The sequence below is a fragment of the Bidens hawaiensis genome, unplaced genomic scaffold (genome assembly GCF_021521415.1).
Source record: "Bidens hawaiensis isolate Kalapana, Puna unplaced genomic scaffold, B.hawaiensis_p1.1 tig00013866_1, whole genome shotgun sequence".
In the NCBI taxonomy this organism is placed as follows: domain Eukaryota; kingdom Viridiplantae; phylum Streptophyta; class Magnoliopsida; order Asterales; family Asteraceae; genus Bidens; species Bidens hawaiensis.
The window spans coordinates 601,872-625,101 of NW_027492186.1; the positions used below are offsets into that span (position 1 = coordinate 601,872).

General features: G+C 33.8%; 1 pseudogene across 1 annotated transcript; it reads left to right on the forward strand.

Moving 5' to 3' along the window:
• The first annotated feature begins 6,238 nt into the window (after window positions 1-6,238).
• LOC143545189 (protein indeterminate-domain 12-like) lies at window positions 6,239-13,985 on the forward strand (annotated as a pseudogene). Its single transcript, XR_013137381.1, has 4 exons — window positions 6,239-6,806; window positions 8,347-8,743; window positions 12,647-13,277; window positions 13,661-13,985. The product of XR_013137381.1 is annotated as a protein indeterminate-domain 12-like (transcript).
• Window positions 13,986-23,230: the final 9,245 nt, after the last annotated feature.

Here is a 23,230-nt window from a genome sequence, read left to right on the forward strand (position 1 = left end):
CTAGCCTCGCTAGGCTCAGAGCTGGATGATATGCGTAGACTCCCAGAGTTCCCGGAGCTGACTTCCTCCGGGTCCTCCTCCATCGATAAACTAGGAGTTCTCGACATTCTTACCTGCACACAAGTTAACAAACATATAGTTCTTTCCATAGTGTAAATCATAATCAAATTAATATACACTTACTTATACAACTTTGCCACATAACAATATTATCATATATTTACACATATGTTGCCAATTTTACCTATTAAAGTCCCCCGTGACTTCCCCTGAATTCCCTTGTGCGGACAAGTCTGTTATTTTGTTCCGGACCATAATAACTCACTTGTCCATCCAAGTTCATCCCGATCTCGTCACAATAAATTATTAGTTGATATTCAGATCCTATAACACTTGAGCTACTGGTTATATTTTAGGTATCTTTTAAAGACATCCTAATTCTTTATAACCAATGGCTCTGATACCAAGTTCTGTAACACCCCGTAACCGCAGCGGAGACGTAAACGGGATGCAACAGACACGTCTGATATCAACAGCATTGCTTATAAAGAAAACACCACTACATTAATTTAAACGTATTACATTGTTCCGAGTTTCGTTACCGTCTAGGCGTTATCACATAAGTTTTACCGATAGTACATTAACATATTTAATACAAAATATAGATCCTTAATCTTCCACAAAATAGCACATATCATCAAGCATGTATCACTCATTCCAATTTGGGTGTACCTAGAAAGCATGTAAAGAAAACGGGTCAACTACGAATAGTTGGTGAGTTTCACTAATTTAAGTAAACGATGACAAATCATTATAATAATCATATATTAGCGATGAAATTATGCTGAGCCCACAAGTGAAACCTCTGTTAACCCAAAGACACATCCAATAACCTCTGGGGACACTGTTAACCCAGAAACACATTTAATAACCTCTGGGAACACTGTTAACCCAGAAACACATTTAATAACCTCTGGGGACACTGTTAACCCAGAAACACATTTAATACCCTCTGGGGACACTGTTAACCCAGAACACTGTTTCGGGCCTTACACTGTTAGCAACTCAGACAATTACCATCTTAATACATTACCGTACGATTCCCGTACAATAAACATTATATAAATACATTCATTTCCATGCGATCACCATGTACTTAAACATTTCGATAGAAACATGCTTTCCGCCCCGGAAAAATATTTAAAACAGTTCAGTAAAAAGGGGCTCGTGAAACTCACCTTTTCGTGAGCAAATATGTAACACTGTGCACGGCTACCGGTCCGGATCTGTAATACGATCCCTAAGTCGTTACTATACAATTTCTATTAATATAACTTGAATTCGTGTTAACCGGTACGTCTGGGGACACTGTTAACCCAGTACCGTACACGATCCGGGGACAATGTTAACCCCGAAACACTTCTCAGGACTTAGATTGTGATATCGTTAGAGTTTGACCGTCAAAATTATTATTATTTTGTTTTGCTCGTTTTGCGTGCCTAGCACTGTTATCTGTTTTTATGTTTCAAAAATGAGTTTGGTCACACACGACCCGAAAATAGTGTTTGACTAATATTTTAGTTAAAGCCGTGAATTTAGAGCTCGGTTTAGACGCCCCGTTTGGCCGCGGGACCCGTTTCCGTCGTTAATACACCGAAAACTGCTAAATCGGGTAAAATTACCCAAATTATCCGAATTATTTTCGGATGATTTATTTTTACTTGATTACTTAGTTTCATGAAAATAGTCCATTTTTAGGGTTTTTATACACCAGTCAGCTCGCTTAGGCGAACTTTGCCGGTTTACGCGTTTTAAGCTTTAAAAGTTTGTTTTTATGTTCTTTTTAGCACAAATAATTATACGTTTAGTCTCGGATCTTGAAATTTTGTACAAATCACTTTTTGACAGTAAGGAATTTTATAAAAATATTTCCAGAATTAATTTTTATATTTAACATTTATTTATCTATTTTTAAACGTCATTTAAACACCAAATATGTCGAAAATACCAAACGACCTTAGAAAAATCCCAAATTTTTCTGGGATAACCCCTGCCATCCACATGGTTCCCTGTAATTTTTCCAGAACCAAAATCTCATTTTTCATACCATTTTCACCAAAACAGAGCTAGAAAACCCTAGAACTCGTTTTACCGAAAAGCCTACTTAGACTTCTCCAATGGACCTGAAATTTTGTGTGTGACTTTTACATATTATGAAAAGCTTATCTGGAATTTTCCAGAATTTTTCATGATGTTTAGCTATTTTTCACCATTTTTAGCCAAAACCGAGCATTAAATTCACCAAATATTCATCCTTTATCCAAAAATTACCAAATTTTCACAGATCTCATATTTTCATGTGTAGATCATCTCTGTGAAATTTCATGATCCAACTCTAAGTCTATCATAATCTGTCCAAATCATATAAATCATACGAAAAACCGAACTACCTTGTGTTTCTAGCTTTAGATCGCCAAGATCTTGCTTTCTAGCCTTTGCTAGCAACTAGATATAACACCTACAAGCACAATAACACCAAACCAAGCAAGTTACACCCAAAATCAAGCCATTTCTTTCATGGTTTCGGTTAAGACATCAAAACAAAGATTTTAACCGTAAAAATTCGTTTTTGACTCTTTTAACTCCTTTCTTGGACCAAGATCCCTTGTATAACTTGTATACATCACTTGATCATGCAAGAATCGGTTTCATCTCGGGTTTTCACCCATTTTTCATTTGAAACCTCATTTTCTTGTAAATGACTCGAGAAAAGAAGATGAACACGACTATAATCCGATCTTTACCTCGTTTTCTTGCTTAAAAACTTGGGTTTTTGGATGAGAACTTGAGAGAAAGTGATGGAGTTTGTTGTTTGTTGTTGGAAAAAAGAAATGAAGGCCAAGGGGATTACCCCTTGGTCCGATCGGCTTGGTTAAAGGGTGTGGGGTGGGGCCCACACCTTCAATACTAGCCACACATTCAGATTACGCAATCTGGATAATGTTTTGGATAATCTGGTTCAGTTCGTTTTTCGGTTAAACGTTTAATTCGGCTTAAAACGAGGCTAAAACGGTCGTTTTTCGGCTTAAAAATGAAATTTATATAAAACCGATTTAAAAACTTTAAAAACTTAAACCATGACATTTATTGATTTAACACATCATATTGTCGGTAATTATGCATCTTTTTCGGCTTGATCGATCGTCTCTTGCTTGGTTTGATATTAAAGGTTTCGTTTAACGTACCGACGTACCATTAAATCGAAATCCTTTTTCTGTGCTATAATTCACTTATCCCGAAGCTTTAATACTTCGTAAACCTTACTAAACATCATATATTTCTTCTATAATGTAATCCCCGATTCGTTCGGGTTTCAATAGCCGTTCATCGGTTAATCGTAATTCCAATACGACTAGCTGTACATTCGAGTATAATTCGTACTGTGAATCTTATATACTCGTATAAACACATTATAATTCATATATTCGGTATTAAATAACATGTAAATAGTATATACCGGCTAGGGTATACCTGAATTTGCCGGAATCGTTACAGCGGGTTAGGGTTGACATATTTGAAACGAATAATAATATGGGTCGGGTTCGGGTTGCACATTTCAACTCGTCAACCTGCCAACCCGACACGTTTGACACCCCTAATCTAAACCAATATATTGAAATCAGCAACCAAAATTCATACATCAGTATCCATATGATGTTTCTACATCAGGAAACAATCCTTAACCAAAACATTAAACATCATTAACCATCTAATATTTGTACATAGTTCATAGTTCAACATTGTGATCACAAACAAGAGCAGCTTTGGTGACACCATGGGAAACGGTAAGAACTGTCGAAAGCTAAATCAATGAAGATACTTCTATCCTTGAATTAATGTAAAATCCCAACCATAACTACGCAAAATGAAAGTTTAAAAGAAAGTAACATTTCTTGCATTATTAGTACTTAGAAAAAAACTTAAAGTTACACTTTAAGTAACTGACCTGATGTGGAGCCCATTATATACCTATTCCTGGAAAAAAAAATAGAAACATGAACTTCAATTAAGTTAGCAAAATTGAAACATCATCCTATATAAAATTTTGTTTTTATATTTATGTTGTTCATCTTTTTCATATACTAACTATATTATATTCTATTATAGATTTCTTCAAAATTAAAGAAAACGTAATTTTAGGTCAATCAATATCTTCCAATAAGAGAGGTAATTCAAATGGTTAGTCATTATAATATTTGTTAGTTACCCTTTAAATGTTTTTTAAGAATGAATTTTTTTTGTTAGTACACGGTTTTGCATCTCGAGTCTTAGTATTTAATCGATTTGTATTTATCGTTTATTAATTTAAAAGTTATTTATATTAAGTTAAGTTAGTTCGTTTGAAGAACAATCTAGTTCGTTAAGGATGTTTAACGAACTAGACCTTAAGTTAAGTTTCCTCCTGATTCGTTAAGGATGTTTAACGAATCAGGGGTGGTTCGTTCTTTAATGTAATGAAACGAATTGGAAGGCTAGTTCTTTACAGAATGTGTAACGAACTAGATTCCATCGTCTATTTATAGAGGGTTCCCCCTCTGTTAATATTAAGTTTTGAGTTAATGTATTGAATTGCTGTCCAAGTTTTCTCTCAATCAAAGCTTCATCTAATTAATCTATGTCATAATATATATACACATATATACAACAAATACTAATATATACATAACATATAATCGTTAAGAGTAATAATGAACTAGATCCGTTAAACGTATATTAAGCTTTAGATCTGAGATCCAAGGCTATCACATTTTTTTTTGTAAACGTGCAGCTTCAACGCCAAGAGAACTACTTACTAGCATTTTGAAAGGTAACATTTTATTTTAAACGCGCTAATACACTATATTGTATTAAAATACAACTTTTTTTATTAACTAAAATATAGTAAATAAAAATTAATGTGTCATTAACTAAACATTAGGCACTTGTAACATAAAATCATAAACGATTTTTAATATATTTATTATTAACTACATTAGACCTTTTTGATAAACAAATTTTTAATAACATTGAATGTATGTTTACACATTTCTTTTTTCTATTTTCTTTTTAAGAAATGATACGAAACATAATATTCAGTTATTCAATATTATTTTATTTTCTTAAAACCAATTAAAATATATGTGTTTAATTAAGATATGTATACGAATTAATCTATGTTAATTAGAGGCGCAAAGATATTTCTCCATTATTGTTTTACTTAAATTTGGTTAACTATAGTTATATTGTTTTCATACTTTGCAACAAAATTCACAAATTTAGTTGTGGCCCATATTAAAAATCAGTTTTTTGGTTTTTAAATAAGATCATACCAATTATTTTTTTTATATTTTAATTTGAACTAAAATTTTCATAAACACATTATGCTAAATAAAATCAAAAAGACCAAAATTATTTTGACTCATAGATTGGTTCTAAAAGTCGGTGTGCCAATAATGTTAATACGGAATATGGATCAGAATAATGGTTTGTGTGATGGAACTAGATTGCGAGTAATTAATTTGGGTAGACGTTTTGTCGTAGTAAAAGTTATTTCATGTACTAATACCTGGTTATCGCACTTATATAATTCTTTGTGGTCTAACACCTTCCGATAATAAACTTTCGTTTAAATTGAAGAGAATGTAGTTTTTTCCAGTTGTAGTCTGTTTTGCAATTATTATTAACAAAAGTCAAGGTCAATCACTAGCAAGAGTTGTCATATATCTCAGAGACCTGGTGTTTACACATAGACAACTCTATGTAGCTTTATCAAGAGCGAAGAGTGGTGTTAAAATTCTTATATTAAACAAGAAAGACAAAGTTACAAATAAAGAACAAATATGCTTATAAATAAGTCTTTTTAGTAGCTTATGAATTTTACATTTTTAACTCTTAATTATGTTTTCAAAGATTTTAATTTGAATGTTGTTTGAGTTTATCTTTGTATTTCACAATCATTGGTTTTCGTCATATTATTTACAACATAAAATATGTTGTCGTTCCGAATAACATATAACAATTTATGTTGTCATTTCAAATAACATGTGCTTGTACAAAAATTTTAATATTTCAACCTGTGTCATACACCAATTAATAACCTAGTAATAATAATAATCTAATAAGATAAACGCGGAATCTACTTGATACCACTAAAATACAAGTAGATAACCTCTAGATACCTAAACAAAAATGAGAATATATATATAGTACACATGATGAGCAAAATTTTATTAGAAAATAGTAGGAAAAAAACAATCATATATTATAAATTACAATTGACCATGAAGACACATGCTTTGTGCTCTAGTTTCTTGCTCCAAGTCCCTCTTTCTTCCTTCAACTTCTTTCTGTCATCCACACTAAGACAAACTAAGAAGAGTTCATTGGTGTTTTGTCTTGGGGTTATAACATCAAATCCCATGTTTTGTCATGAGCAACCAATGAGACCAAAAGCACAGAATCAAGAATAAACCTCGTTAGCATAGATTCTACCAATCAACAAGAAAGCATACTAGTTTACAAAGTTCCCGCCAAATATTTATATTAAGTACTTTCAATCTTTAGTTTCCAAACTCTTTGTGCTTCAAAAATGTCAAATATCTCAGGAGATGAAGGTGGAAGCTTCTCTTCAGGCAATATTAGTGGTGCTATAGAAGAAGGTCAACAAAGACTGCCTCTTATTAACTCTCCTGATTTTAGATCCACTTCTCATGATCTTGTTCCTGATTCATCCAAGAAAAAGAAAAGATCCTTACCAGGAACTCCAGGTAAAATTTCTTCCTCTATTCATTTCAGATAAGGGTCTTAGACCATCTCCATTGCAAAGGAAAAAAAGAGGCCCTTAGACCATCTTCAATGGTTGCTTTTTTAGGTTCAAACCAAGCCAAAAACCATATAAACCATTGGAGTTGTTGGTAAACCAAAAACTAAGGTCTGAGGTTTGGTTTTTCAAACCAACAAAAACCAACCATTGTAAGCCCCAAACATCACATCTTTCATTCCACTCACACATATACATATTATATATATATATATATATATGTTTATATATATACACACACCCATATATATATTTATAAAATAATTAAAATATTTTACATATATACATATTTTTTATATTTATCTAAAAAATAATGTCTTTTTGTTTGTGTACTTTTTACGCAACGACTAGTTTAACGGTTAACGGCTAGTTTTTCTTTAACGATTTTATTATTGATTTTACAACACTTAATTGGATTTTATTATTTAATTTTTAACGATTTATATTATCGATTTATTAATTGGCATTTTAAATATGTAAATTTTTTGTTTATCTATTTGTTATATTTTAGTTAATCTACTTTTTCCTAAAATTTTATTGTATTACTATTTATTTAAAAAAAATTATAAAAAATAAATATTATATAGTATTGTGAAATTCTTATTTAAAATAAATGTAAAAGTAAGTGATGATGTGGGAGATGTAAAGATGGTTTAAGAAGATGTATTGTTGGAGTAAAAAAATAGTTTTTAGGAAAGCTGATGTGGCTGATTTGAACAAAAAATTATTATGGTCTTAGTTGTCATATGGCTTATGACATGGATGAAAGAGAGATGAGAGAGAATGGAAAAAGCCCTTAGCCAAGGGCTTAAAAAGGGAGAAGAAAATGGTGTTTTGTGAGAGGAGATGTGGTACCCACATGATAATGGCCCTTGTAAAGAAGAAGTTTTGATGTTGAGTAACTTATGTGGCAATGGGTAGATGGGAATGACACATGGTTGCATTGTTAATGGTCTTAGTTTTCATACAATACACCATGAAAAAAAACACATAGTAATTAACTGTACGTTGTATACTTTTATGTAAACTGCAGTATACAACAAAGAGAGTGTCTTCCGTTATATTAATATAGAAAGAGGGTTGTTTATTTCAGAAAATAAATGTTGAAAACTTTATTTATTTCTACTTAGAAGATACTCAAAGTATAAAAAAATAAATAAACAAAGCAGAAATTGAAGTTTAATTCTATGTTTGTTTTTATTTGCAAAATTTTTATATTGATTATCTTGGTATGATGTAAATGTTAGTTCCAAATGAATTATTGGCTTATGGATTGCAATAACTGAAAGTTCTTTAATCCTCATATTTTTCTAACTTTTTGTTGTTTTGCTGCTTCAATTCATTAAACACACGTGTACTTTTGTTTACATGTCAATCCAAGACCCATTTTTCTTGTGACATGTTGTACTAAACACACTAGTTAATTATCAGTTACAAATCGATTATTATGATCGAGTCGCATGACTAATTATGATGTCTTATTGCAGATCCAAATGCCCAAGTCATCGCCTTATCGCCTACAAGTTTAATGGCGAAGAACAAATATATATGTGAAATTTGCAACAAGGGTTTTCAAAGGGATCAAAATCTCCAACTGCACAGAAGAGGCCATAACTTACCATGGAAACTTAAGCAGCGAACCAGCACCGAAATAATTAAACGCGTGTATATTTGTCCTGAACCAACATGTGTCCACCACAATCCGGCTCGTGCATTGGGTGATTTAACCGGAATCAAGAAACACTTTAGCCGAAAACATGGTGAAAAGAAATGGAAATGTGAGAAATGCTCCAAAAGATATGCTGTACAATGTGATTGGAAGGCTCATTCTAAAATTTGTGGCACCAAAGAATACAAGTGTTACTGTGGAACCATCTTTTCCAGGTTTCCTTTTCTATCCCTGTCTAAGCTTATTTCCCATTTAACTTTTAAATCTTGAGATCCTATTTTCTTGCTTGGAATTGTGTATATAATATTTTTTTAGTTGGGTATTTAGATAAATTTAAAGTGTTTTTTGCGCGATAGATTATGGAGTACATCTAGGTAGTCTACTACCTCAAGTACTTCAACTAACATTTTTTGAGATGAGAAGTCTCTTTATTAAAATAGCGGATTAGAATGAGGAATGATTTTTTTTAGATATTTATTCTCTTCCCAAGACACTTTAGACGGATTTTGTTGCCTCAGTTCTTCGTGTCCACTACTTAAATAAGTGGACCTACCATCTCTTCTAACATTGGTTAAAATCCGCTACTTATGAAATAAGTAGCATAGATGAACTCAAAAAAGTTGTTGCCCACCAACATGTACTTAAATTTTCTCTAAATCCCTTACTCCTGTAAAAGGTGTTGCAAAAAGTTTAATTTTATATTATATAATGTGTTTATAAGTGTATGGGAGGGTTATAGACCGAACAATGCTTTGAAAAGAAACATGTTAAACAAAAGAAAATATTCACTTTTCTAATTAAAAAAAGTAAAAAATAGTTAAAATAAAATGTTTATTCATCTCTCCTAAAATAGAAAAAAAACATATACATATATAATTATGTTTTTTATATATAAACCTACAATGTTATATTACCTACATCTTCCGTACACATGAATAAGTTAATTTGGATGATTTCTATGTGAAAAAATGAACACTTATATTTGAGAAATACAACACTTAACATATATATAATTATTGAGAAGAAACTTAACTAATAAGATTTATTTTTCCTTTTTTGTTCTTGCATTATTTCAGTGTTTTCTAAAAATTAAGCAATGTTTACCCAAAATAATTAACCTTTAATTACTAGGTCATTTATTTGACTTAAAAAATATATTTGCACATAAACCCCCGTTTTAGCTCTAGTATTATATTACATTCTTTATGCTAGGATTTGACTTGAGTATATTATTTTATTTTTAATTTGCCTTTAAATTTTTTTTTTAAACTGTTACCAAATTGTCTTCTACGTACTATATGAAAATGATTTTGTGTTAACTACGTACCTATCAAAATAGAGTCCAATAATTCTGTTTTTCTTAGTTTACTAGGTCATTTTCACTACCTGCTAGTCTCATTAATTATTGTTGTGATGTTTATTTATTTTAATATTTGCTTTAAGGGGGGGAAAATAGTTTATAGTGGAGGATGGGCCATCTTTAAACTCGATTTATGTTTAAATAAGAAAAAAGTTAACTGATATTTTTTTGTTTGCGACACCCATATTTCTTTAATAATACTGTATTTTACATGTTCAAAACCCGACGAGGATGGTAGTTTAACCAATTCGCAATGGTTTTAAATTAGTAAATATTTGAAAAATAATACAAATCAAGTCATGTAAAATTTTTTTAGTAAGTACCTCAAAGCAACGGTGTCCCTAGAATGTATTTATATCGTGGAACATAATATTTGAAGAACGTGGGCGGTCCAACTTATGCTTACGTACCGTGGTCCATCATATCCTTATGTTGAACCTACATTAATTATGGGCGACATAACAATAACATGAAACATGCCAAGTATTTATTAATATAATTTCTCAATTTTCTCCAGTAAGTTTATATAATCATTTATGAGATGTATTTATTCACTCATTTAAAATCCAACAATTTGGTTTTACCTGGAAATCATGGTTTTCGAATAAAAGTATTGAACATATATAGTACCCAACATTGTCAACAAAGTGAGAATCAAAGTTTCTATTGAAAATTTGAATATAATGAATTTGATATATCATTTATGAAGATCGTAGTCTTCTTAAATAAATATAAAATTAAATGATTTCAAAGCAAAATATAAGTTATAGCCTTCAAGAGGCTCAGAGGGTATGCGAGTCGCACCATTGACCGGGGCACAAACTTTTTTATACATATTACATATATATGTTTTTTGGTGTTAAAAAGAATGTTATTTGTAATGGTTTATGAGATAATTACATTTTCAGAATGGTTTCTGCTTATAATAAATCGATCGATAAAAGTTTTATCCATGTACGTTAGCGAATTTTTTTTTCATTAAGGCCTATGGGCCTTTTTATTTTGGCTCGACTAAATTTTTGGAGACGACCATATTCAAGATTATGCTTACTTGCAAGAAATATTTACATCTTAACGTACATACTGTCTTAATCACAAGTTAAACTATCAGATTGTTTAACTACAAGAAAATTAAAAAATTTGTTAAGTTGAACCATACTTATCCTTAAAAAGGACACTTTAGTGCACTGGTGTTTTGTAAAATTTTATGTACTCGTGTTGGTCCAATTTCTAATCCTTGCTCAACCACTATAGGCTTATTAAAATAGCAAATGATTATTGAATATCGGAAGATAAATGATTGGGAAATAATACAGTCCACTAAATAAACTAAAAAGTTGAATAAAATGCACACTTACTTTGAATAAAATATTTCTTTTCACGAATGCCCCTAACTGTGTTCATATTGCATTAATATTGAACTTGAATTTTATAGTAATATTCTAAAGGATGTTGACAGGGTACATCGACTTGATGACACATTGTTTCCATTATAAAAGTCTTTCGTTTCTCAAATTTTCGACAAATAAGTCAATTTCATCGGCGCACCAGTACTGTGCTAATAGAGTAATAGATATCCAATTATTCAGTTGGTTAAAACATTTTTCTTTCCTTTGAATATATATCTATTTGTATTAACTTTAATATAAAAGATACTATATCACCATAGATATTAATAAAATTCAAGAATAAATTTCATTAGTTTTAAGCATCTAGACACATTAACTATCGACCTCAACTTTATTATTTATTTTTTATCTCTTTTATTACATGAGTTGTTTTACATTATTCGTCTATAATATTTATATATTTTTTTATATTTTTAATTTTGTTTATTGTAAAAAAGTTAATAATATACTTAAGGTTTGATGATAAAAAAGTTTCATAAATAAATAAGATGTTATAACATGTTTATAAGTTATTTTGGTTTGATGAGACCCGTGACCTGCTTATGTTTTTACTATAATTGTTTTTCTTAATTATAAATATCTTTTCTAAAAAAAATCGAATATTAGTTTTAGTATCCCTATTTTATAGGATTTTTATATCAAATATTTGGTTAAATTAATTTTTAATTTAATAAGATGTTATAACCCGTTTAAAGGCTATCTAGGTTTGGTGAAACCTATACACGTGAATTCAGGTCAAATGCATGAGAAACTTCCATTTACAATAAAACAATATGTTGACTTAATAAAAGATAGAGAGTAACCAGAGAGCTTTTAAAAGATTCGTTTTTTTATATTTAAGATTTTTTGTTTTTTAATGAAAAATACTATAACTCCCGAGACTTGAATCTAGGTTCTCTAGGTATTTAAATGGCTTTGACATGGACTCACCAATCGCAGGATACTCGCGAACTAATCCCACTTAACTAGATATATAATTTGCATTAATCTAATGTTACGAACAAATAAGCATCGATCCTAGTAAAATCTCTAATAGCACTATTTGGTAAAGTATGACGAAGACCAACATTTCTTCTATATCAGGAGATATAGAAGTTTCTCCTGCTACCAACAAAAAATAAATAAGTAAAAAAATAAATAAAAATAAAAGAAAGAAAAGAAAAATCCAAATATGACACAAGAAGTCAAAAACCTATGTTCAAATGGACAACTTTTATTAATACGAATTCTAAATTTACCTAAACCTAAGTACATAATATCAAAAGGATTTTGTTTTTGAGTTATTAATTATGTCTTTCAATTTTTTACTTTGAAAAATGATTTACAGCTCTTTTTCATTATGCATGCAGAAGGGATAGCTTTATAACTCATAGAGCCTTTTGTGATGCACTAGCTGAAGAGAATAACAAACTAACCCAAACTGTGCAACAAGACCACCAAAACATCCCTTTAACAACCTCCATCACTTCACCTGAATTTAGCCATGGCTGCATGCAAGATTCTAGGACCCCATCAGAATTACTACCTTTGAACATCATGCAAGGTGGTCATGGAAGCCTATTTGCCAGTAACCCCAGAACAGTAGCTCTCTCCTCTCCTGTGACTTCAGCCACTGCCTTGTTACAAAAAGCAGCCAAATGGGAGCAACCTCTAGCAATAGTAACAACAGCAATTACAATAATAATGCTGGCACCATAAACAATATTGTTACTACTATGGCACCACCATCCTATGGAGGTGCTTACATTAATAGTACTGAAACTCTAGTTGACCAGTATCACCAGCATCAATCACAACTTGCCGCGATTATCAGTCAGGGATTCTCCACCCAATTTCAAGAAAGCACGCTGTCACCGTTTTTTAACCAAAGTGTTAATGGAGGTGGGAATAGTACTGATGGAATAGGAGACTACTGGTCCATGAACCCAGACAAAGAGGCTATTATGAACAATAATAATAGTAAAAGTAAGGCTGAGGGGTGTGGGGGGCTTTAATGGGGGCTTTAATGGGGGCTCCAACCAATAATATTATGACGTGTGGCAGAGAGAGAAACTGGATAAGGGGAGTGTTGGAGCCCCTGGCCCTGGTGTGGAGGGGCTCCAGCAGGGTCTCCAGCGAATTTTTTTTTTGGTTTGTTCGGCTCTCAACGGTCAAAAAACCATCAAAAGTTGTGCAGCCCTCTCTCTTCTCCCGCTAACCGGCTCACGCCTGCATTGTTTTTCGCGTTAGCGCCCCGTTAGCGCCCCCGCTAGCGCCCTGGTGGTGTGGTGTTAGCGCCTGGGGGCGCGAGCGGAGGGGCTCTAGCGCCCCCGTTGAAGCCCCACACCCTCAGTCTAATGTTGGTAATAAAATAAACCATGGAGTGAGTGATTCTGAAAATCCCTTGGTGAGATCTAAAATAGATGGAAATGATGATAACATGGTTGATTTTATGGGTGTGGGAGGAATGAGACTCATGAGTTTTAGTGAGCAACACCACCAGGGAATGGAAATTTGAAACATATGATTTTGCTAATAATAGACCACGTACCTACATGGAGAGCAATTTGAAGTGTACAGACAATATCGAGCTTGTGATGTAATATATATTTCTACATTTTATGACTACATGTGTTACTAATAATACTTTAGTTATATAATGGTATTTACGCTACATGTATTACGTACTAACGATACTTGAGTGTATTCGTTGGTAAATATTATATTACATTTGGCAATAATAAAGCATTAGTACAGCATCTTCTTGTAATGTATGATTAAGTACCAACTTCCTAACATATGATCTAATGATAGATAATGAAGTCACATACAATGATTCAATATTTTAGGCATTTATTTGGCTAATCGTTAAACTTTGTTCATCATTTTCATAACGAAATTTCACTTTGCTCTAGAATTTTCATTGTCAATGTGTTTGTTGATTGTATGGCTTAAATACATGAAAATTCATGTGTTGGTTCTTTTGTTACTTAATAGTCTAACAAATCGGCCTAAATGATGTATTTTACTTGTTGGAAATTGTGGAGTGATTCTTTCAAGTCAGCGCGGCTGACCGAGTTATGACTTGTAAGAGTTACGAGCATAATAAAACCGTTTAAACTAGTTAGCCGGCATTGACTATTGTTAGCGAGATTATAATAAATAATGGACCCGGCTAAAGGCGAGAGATGGGCTTGTATGGACTTGGAGGCCCGATTAAACTAACTAGTATATTATTAACTAGTTAGTTAAGGAATAACTTAATTAAGTTAACCTAGCTACCAAAAGGTTCTCCATCTCTTCTCTCCCTCTACCACCACCGCCGGCCTCCTCCCTCTACCCGCCGGAGACCGACACCGTCGTTGAGTTGCCGCTGCCACCGTGCACCGCCACCATCGGGGCTTTGTCATTTTCGTATAGTCACATAGCGAAGCTTGTTATCCATCGGTATCTCAACCGATTAATTAATAACCAATGTAAAATTATATATCATCGGTTTTGATTTATATTTAATTTGATTGTTTAAATATGTATATGTATTGTTTGTAATCGGATCCTGTCACGTTCCATTAAAGTGATGATTACTCGTTTATACTAATGATGACGGGATGCACCAATAGTCTATCCTTGTGGTTGTTTTGTGCTGTGACCCCTTAACATGATTGATCTTGCTATTAGGCTCTAGCAAGATCAATCATTAATCTTGACCATCTAAAATTTACATATTCATGTTTGCTATTTTGGTTGTTTGTTATATTATAATTAGTTATAACATCACAAACCTAATACCAAATATATTTTAAAATAAACTTATTAATCAATTTTGTTTTGGCAAAATTAAGCTCAATTTTATTTTCCAAAACTAATAACTTAATAGTTTAACTATTAAATTAAAAATAGTATCAATATCACGACAAACTAAAATTTAATAGGGTATCTAAAACTAAGTGTCCTGAGAGATAAAATGATTCATCAAGTTATCTCGATTAATACAGTAAAACTGGACTTTCACTATATCCGGTAAATTTTAAAAGTAATCCCATATTTAAAACCATAGTATATGTCATCCTACTATAAGCCACACTTCAGGCATACTGCGAAACTTCAGGTGTTTGGAGCCACATCGCCACACTTGATTTTAGCCTATCCCTTAAAGGTGCAAGGGTTTCGTTGACATATCCGACCTTTTCACAATTAGCTAAACTAGGGCGACTATTACTTTACTCTTTTGTTACGTGCCACAGCTGCCTGAATACTAAGGTGGGCATGAATGAGGCTAAATGTATCTAACTAGAAAAAAACGTTGTCTTAATAGGTCTCATACCCGAGAGTTGTGCTTTATTCTCAATTGGCAATCATTGTCAGTCTGCCTAACCACTTACTAATGTTGTGTGCTATAACTGCCATTACTAACTTGAAGCCAGATTCTAAAGTTCTTATTATATTAATGTTATAGGGTCAATGATGAAAGGATTATGACATAAAAATACTAGTTAGATTGCTTTTTGCTTATTTAACAGATGTCAACTAAAAATAACTCCTTTTTCACCCTCAAGACTTGAGAAAAAAAAATTGAATGACACCAACTTTCTTGAATGACATCGCAATTTGAGACTTGTTCTCATAATGACAAATAAGCTCTATGTTCTCGATGGACCAGTTCCAGAAGAGTCTGAAAACAATACAGCTACTGCCAGAAAAGTTCTTGAAAAGCAAAATGACGACTCTACTGAAGTCGCCTGCATTATACTAGCCACCATGTCCTCCAAGATTGCTAAAGGCTTGGAATATATTGGTGCATATTAGATGCTTAAGCAACTCAAGGACATGTTCCAGAAACAAGCCCATCAAAAATGCTTCGACACCATGAAGCAGCTAATTAGCTGCAGAATGGAACATGGATCCCCTGTTAGTGCGTATGTCATCAAAATAAAAGGCTACATTGACCAGTTAAAGAAACTTGAAAATTCCTTGTCGGATGGAATGGCAACGGATTTCATCTTTAGCTCTCTCCGCATCTCTTACGACCAATTCGTAATGAATTTAAATATGAATTCCTGAATGAAGACAATGCCATAGCTTTATAGTATGCCCAAAATGGTTGAGATGAATATTCCAAATAAATCTAATCAAGTTCTGATGGTTCTAATGGTCCAAATTTCTGGTATCAAGAAGCCTAACCTCAAGAACTGGGGTTATAACGGTAAAAGCAAGAAGAAGGTTACTGTTCTTGCCAAGAATGCCAACAACACTAACATGAATGTTGAAAAGGTACCATCGCCACCTTCTGAGGAACGACTGTATCTTACTAATCATGTAAAAACCTAATTTTACCAATAGACAGCGTAAGTCAGGTATCGAATCTAGTGGAGCATGAGGTCAATGTCACACGTTTGGTCGTTTATTTAATTATATATACAAACCAATTATAAAGAAACACTTATGAAGTTTTTTCGAGTGTTGATCACACTAGCAGATTTTGTTTGGAAGCAACAAACACTTAAACAAGTTTAACAAATAACGAGAACAAAATCACAACTAGAGTTCAAGCATGCAACTAAACAGTAATCTCATGTTATTTAGCACATTAGTTATTGATAAAAAAAATTTGGTTAACCGATTAATATATTCTTAGGCATCAACAATCGCTAACACGCGACATTGGTTATCAAACGGTCCCTGCCAGCATGACTCAACTAAGGGAAATTGTATGCTTTATTGACCCAAACAAATCAACAAATGCTATAAGACACGTATCGCAGCAATTGGCAAACTAATTCTGACCTAAGGTACGAGAGGCCGGGGTGTTACATGTGGTATCAGAGCCACTCTTGTGCCGTTCGGGATAATGGGACATGCCACATCGAGGACGATGAGTCCATAGGGGGGTTGTTTGTAACACCCTTGGCAAACACAACATCGTCCCATTCTTAGGCAATCTCACATCGGCCGTGGATAAGAGAGATCCTTGGTTCATAAGTAATGTCCTGCCTCTTAACATCACCAACGTGTTTTGGGCTTAATTGGCTGTGGATGTAACATCATGAAATTTTCGAGTTCAAAATGTCAAGTTTTTCAAAGACAAGGGACCAATTCTACCAATATCCAACCCTTGGGATTTAAAAATAAAAATTCTGATTTTCTGTCCCATAGCGATACGCGACGGAACAAAGGACAAGCCCATCGCGTATCACGAAGGGCTTAGTCAAAACATATAAAAAAGAGTCAACGGCGATACGCGATCGTCGTGGAAGCTTTGTCGCCGCGTATCGCGATGACGTGGTCGACACCTCTGGCACCAGATCTGCCACGTGTCAACAAGTGGCACACCGTCTACCCCGTGGCAACACGTGGCAGACCTATATGGTTACTGGCCTGGGCTACATCGCGATACGCGACGGGTGACCAGGAGGCCATCGCGTATCACGATGGGCTTCCAGGTTTTGTCTGTAAATAGAAAGTTCGGGATTCACTTCTCACATCCCAATTCAGTCTCACTTACTCTCACTAAAACATCTCTCTAGCTTTATACCTTGAAGTTCGTGCCAACCATTAATCGTTACCTCGTTTTCCGTGTTCATTTCCTCAATTGTTCGTACCATCTTCCACCGACGTATCGACCAATAAGGAGTTTTGCTGTTCCCGACATCATGGTGATTAGTCTTGGGAAGCATGTCGACGAGTGGTGAAAGTTTTGGTGTTCATCGTTTGGCGTGCTAAGGAAAAAGTGACGAGAAAGGAAGTTTGATCAAGAAGATAGAGAAGGCAAAAGTGGCGTTGAGGTGCTGCTCAAGCTGTTAGGGTTTATAGGCCGAACAAAGGTAGGCATAATGCCAATTAAAATAATAATAAAATATTATAAAAGGCTTAAACCTTAAGTCGAAGTTATACTCGATACCTCGATAAAAGAAAAGGAAAGAAAAGAAAAGAAAATATAACAAAGAAAGAATAAAAGAAGAATTATAAATAATTATAAATATGTATATATGTGTGTAAGTATATATGTATAATCTTTGTTATAAATATTATTTAAGGAATAAATAACTATTCTTAAATAATAAAAATAAAAGAGTACGTTTCTTAGAGAAGAAAAAACATAGGGTTTTATAAATAAACTAAAGGTTTATAAATTACTTATAAACTAAAGGTTTTAAAGTAAAAAGAGATTTTTGAACTAAAGGTTCATCGAGGTAAAGATTATAAAATAAGACTAAAGGTCTTAAGCCGAATTGTATATCCTACTAACAATTGGTTATACTCGTACTATAGGTGCGAGTTAGCAAGGGAAAGACGCTCGGACGGTTTTTGAAGCCGATCCCAAATTGACAAGGTGAATACGCCCCCCAAACTTTACAAACATGTTTTCAAATGAGTCAAATGTGTTATATGAAAATGATTTACAAGGGACTGTGTGTCTCTAAAACCATTATAAATAAGAGTATAAGCCTAGCCCTCAGGCTGTAGTATACGTTTGTCTGGATCCTTACATATGTGGTATTATGCAGTGGGCATATCGCACCACACCTGATCGTAGGACGCTTTCCTGCGGGGAGCACGACCATGTGTAAACTTACAGGTACTTAACTAAGTTGAACGCTGCGGTGTTTGATGAGGTATTTAGTGTAGACACTCTAATTTATAATTGTATTGTTTTAGCTTTGTTATTCCTAAGCCACGATGGGCCGAGGCAGGCGTAGTCTCGAGGGGTAATAAAGTAAAAGAAAATATTTTTAGCGTCACCGTATTCACCAGCATTCGTTGCTGACGTATTTTATTTACATTTTGCAGGAGATCAAAGTTTGTGCTTGATGAACGAAGAAGCTCAAGATATCCGATGGCTCGGATCTTTTTGTATAAACTTTAAATTATTAAAATGGTGGTTTGTAAATAACAAGTAATGCTTTTGATATAACTTAAAACGGGTATTTTATAATCTCGTCTTTTGTCAAGTAAATATTCTATATTAAATCCACAAATTTTATAAGACTTCCGCTTAAACACATAACTCTAATTTATTTACAATTGTGGTACCAACTATTGATCATACCCCTAGGCCTTAGATGGGGGTGTGACAGGTTGGTATCAGAGCCATCGATCTTAGTGAATTAGGTATTACATGATAATACCTAAGCTTCGATTCAAGTATAGGAATTATTTGTTTATTTGATATAGGGATAAGATAGGCTAGAAAACCTTTTCAATCACTCCTCATTCTAGACCACCCAAAGTATTAGATGTTATTCAAAAGCATGATGGAGAACTATGTACGCAAGGCTAAGGAGGCTGGAATTGCCGAACCAATACTTAAGGATAATATGAGTGAAGATTATTATGAAGCATTCTTTGATCAAGACGTGGAACATGACTTGACCAAACCATTTCAATTCCCCGGTACTGAACAAGATCCAATCAATTTATCTGACGATACCCCATGGCAAGGATATCAAGCACCGAGACAATCAAGCTACCATCCGCCTAGTATCCCAATGTATCATCCCACTGAAGTTCCAACATATCACCCATTAGAGATCCCCACATATCAACCATCGGAGATACCACCCTACTACCCATATAACAATCCAACATATCTACCACCGAATCCTCACCCATCCTATGCTTTCCTCTCTAATCTACCAATCAAGGAAGAACCAAGATCCCCCTCATCTGACTGGATGCAATGCCACTCCGACCAACGAAGATGGCATACTGGAAGCTCTGCTTTCGATTATATTGACTCCCGTCCCAACAATGGTGAATGACCATCTCGTAAGCCAAAGATGAGAGTGATGATGCCCTATGAAAGTTTCCGAATGCCTTCGATTGTGAAAGAGACTGCTCAACTCATGGAAGAGGAGGAACCTGAAGAAGAGAAGGAACCTGAGGAAGAAGAAGAAAACCCCGAGGAAAAATCTGAGGAAGAACCGGAAGAGGAATACCATGATAATCCCAATGAGATGACAACACCAATGGAGGAATCACTCTCTTCCCAAAACCCAAGCTATGGTTCTGTTGATCCTTATGTACAATATCTCGAGAAACTCAAGAACCAAGCTTCATCAAGTTTTCAACCTTTTCAAGGCACGATCCCTACGGAAGAAGAGCAAGCCAATGAAATTCGGGAACAAAACGAAGCTGTCGAAGCTTTCTTCCACTATTCATCCGACTTGACCGCATCTACGTATCCAAAACTGAAGAATCATTATGACATGGTGATGATGGGTTACCATGACCCACCTCCAAGATATGGATACTCCAATAAGATCCCACAGTCACAAGAGGAACACTTGGACCGCACCTTACATGAGACGGACGATTTGAGGAATAAGATAGTCGTTGATGGGAAGAAAAAGAAGAAGATATGAGAGACGCTTCTTCGAAAATGCAACAAGTTGACGAAGGTTGTGAAGAAATTTATGAAGGTTTGAAGCGTGGTGACAAAAAGGTGTTTTCAAGAGTTGAAGTTATTGTGTTAAGTTAGCTTTTGATACTATGTGTAATTAAAGTTGTAATAAGAAATAAGGATAGGTGAATATATATATTGAATGAACGATATATATAAGTATGTTGTAAAAATAATATATATATATATCATTTTATGATATATATATATGTGTGTGTGATAAATAAAAGTGTATGTTTAAAGAAAGAAATTGTTAAAATTTCAGATAAAAGTTGATAAATAAAAGATAAAATGTCTCAACAAAGTAACAACATAGAGAATGCACGTAAAGAAGAGGAAATAAGAAAAGAAAAAGGAAAAGGTCCTGAAAACAAACAACATGAACCAATTCCTGACAAATATATGAGTCAAATACAGAAAATGATAAAGGATGCAGTTAGGGAAGAATCTATGGCTAGATCTCAATCGAAACATTCCAAACATTCTCAATCTGTTAATCTTTCCAATAAATCCGTTAAATCTCGACCTAAACCATCTCATGTAGAAAAAAGTGTTCATGAGTCGAATGCTGATGGTGGGGTTAGGCAAGAATTCAAGAAGCTAAAAATAAGTGGTTGTTTGTTCAAGGACTTCAAGTACTTTGGACCCAAACAAATTCATGGTGATAAAGGAGCCATTTCGACCATGAGGTGGCTAGAAGAGATGGAGTCGATAGTGATTATAAGCAAATGTTCTGATCAAGAGAAGATCCAGTACTCAGCTCAAATGGTTAAAGGTGAAGTATTAGAATAGTGGAACACGATGATCATAATCAAGGGACGACAAACGTTGTACAATCTCACGTGGGAAGAATTCAAGGAGATGCTGATGGTGAAGTTCTCGACATCATGGTGATTAGTCTTGGGAAGCGTGTCAACAAGTGGTGAAAGTTTTGGTGTTCATCGTTTGGCGTGCTAAGGAAAAAGTGACGAGAATGGAAGTTTGATCAAGAAGATAGAGAAGGGAAAAGTGGCGTTGAGGTGCTTCTCAAGTTGTTAGGGTTTATAGGCCGAACAAAGGTAGGCATAATGCCAATGAAAATAATAATAAAATATTATAAAAATCTTAAACCTTGAGTCGAGTTTATACTTGATACCTCGATAAAAGAGAAGAAAAGAAAAGAAAGGAAAATATAACAAAGAAAGAATAAAAGAAGAATTATGAATAATTATAAATATGTATATATGTGTGTAAGTATATATGTATAATCTTTGTTATAAATATTATCTAAGGAATAAATAACTATTTTTAAATAATAAAGAAAAGAGTACGTCTTTTAGAGAAGAAGAAACGTAGAATTTTATAAATAAACTAATGGTTTATAAATTACTTTTAAACTAAAGGTTTTAAAGTAAAAAAAGATTTTTGAACTAAAGGTTCATTGAGCTAAAGATTATAAAATAAGACTAAAGGTCTTAAGCCGGATTGTATATCTGACTAACAAATGGTTAAACTCATACTATAGGTGAGAGATAGTAAGGGAAAGACCCTTGGACGGTGTTTGAAGCCGATCCCAAATTGAAAAGGTGAATACGCCCCCAAACTTTACAAACATGTTTTCAAATGAATCAAATGTGTTATATGAAAATGATTTACAAAGGATTATGTGTTTCTAAAACCGTTATAAATAAGAGTATAAGCCTAGCTCTAAGGCTGTAGTATACATTTTTCTAGATCCTTACATATGTGGTATTACGCGGTGGGCACATCGCACCATACCTGGTCGTAGGACGCTTTCTTGCGGGGTGCACGACCATGTGTATACTCACAGGTACTTAACTAAGACGAACGTTGCGGTGTTTGCTGAGGTATTTAGTGTAGAGACTCAAATTTATAATTGTGTTGTTTTAGCTTTGTTATTCCTAAGCCACGATGGGCCGAGGCAGGCGTAGTCTCGAGGGGTAATAAAGTAAAAGAAAATATTTTTAGCGTCAGCGTATTCACCAACATTCGTTGCTGACGTGTTTTATTTACATTTTGCAGGTGATCAAAGTTAGTGCTTGATGAACGAAGAAGCTCAAGATATCTGATGGCTCGGATCTTTTTGTATAAACTTTTAATTATTAAAATGGTGGTTTGTAAATAACAAGTAATGCTTTTGATATAACTTAAAACGGGTATTTTATAATCTCGTCTTTTGTCAAGTAAATATTCTATATTAAATCCACAAATTTTATAAGACTTCCGCTTAAACACATAACTCTTATTTATTTACAATTGTGGTACCAACTATTGATCATACCCCTAGGCCTTAGATGGGGGTGTGACAGTGAAAGCGTATGAAAATTCCACGGTTAAGCGTGCTTAGGTGGAAGTAGTATTAGGATGGGTGACCACCTGGGAAGTCTCTACCTCGACAACCAAAAACAAAGCCGTGAGTTCTCGGATGGGCAACCCATCGGGGGCAAACCGGACAATATTGGTGGTACGAGAGGCCGGGGTGTTACACTTTGAAAGGCCTAACTTGTTTCCACGATTCAATACCTTTACCCCGCATCCCTTGTCTATTCTATTC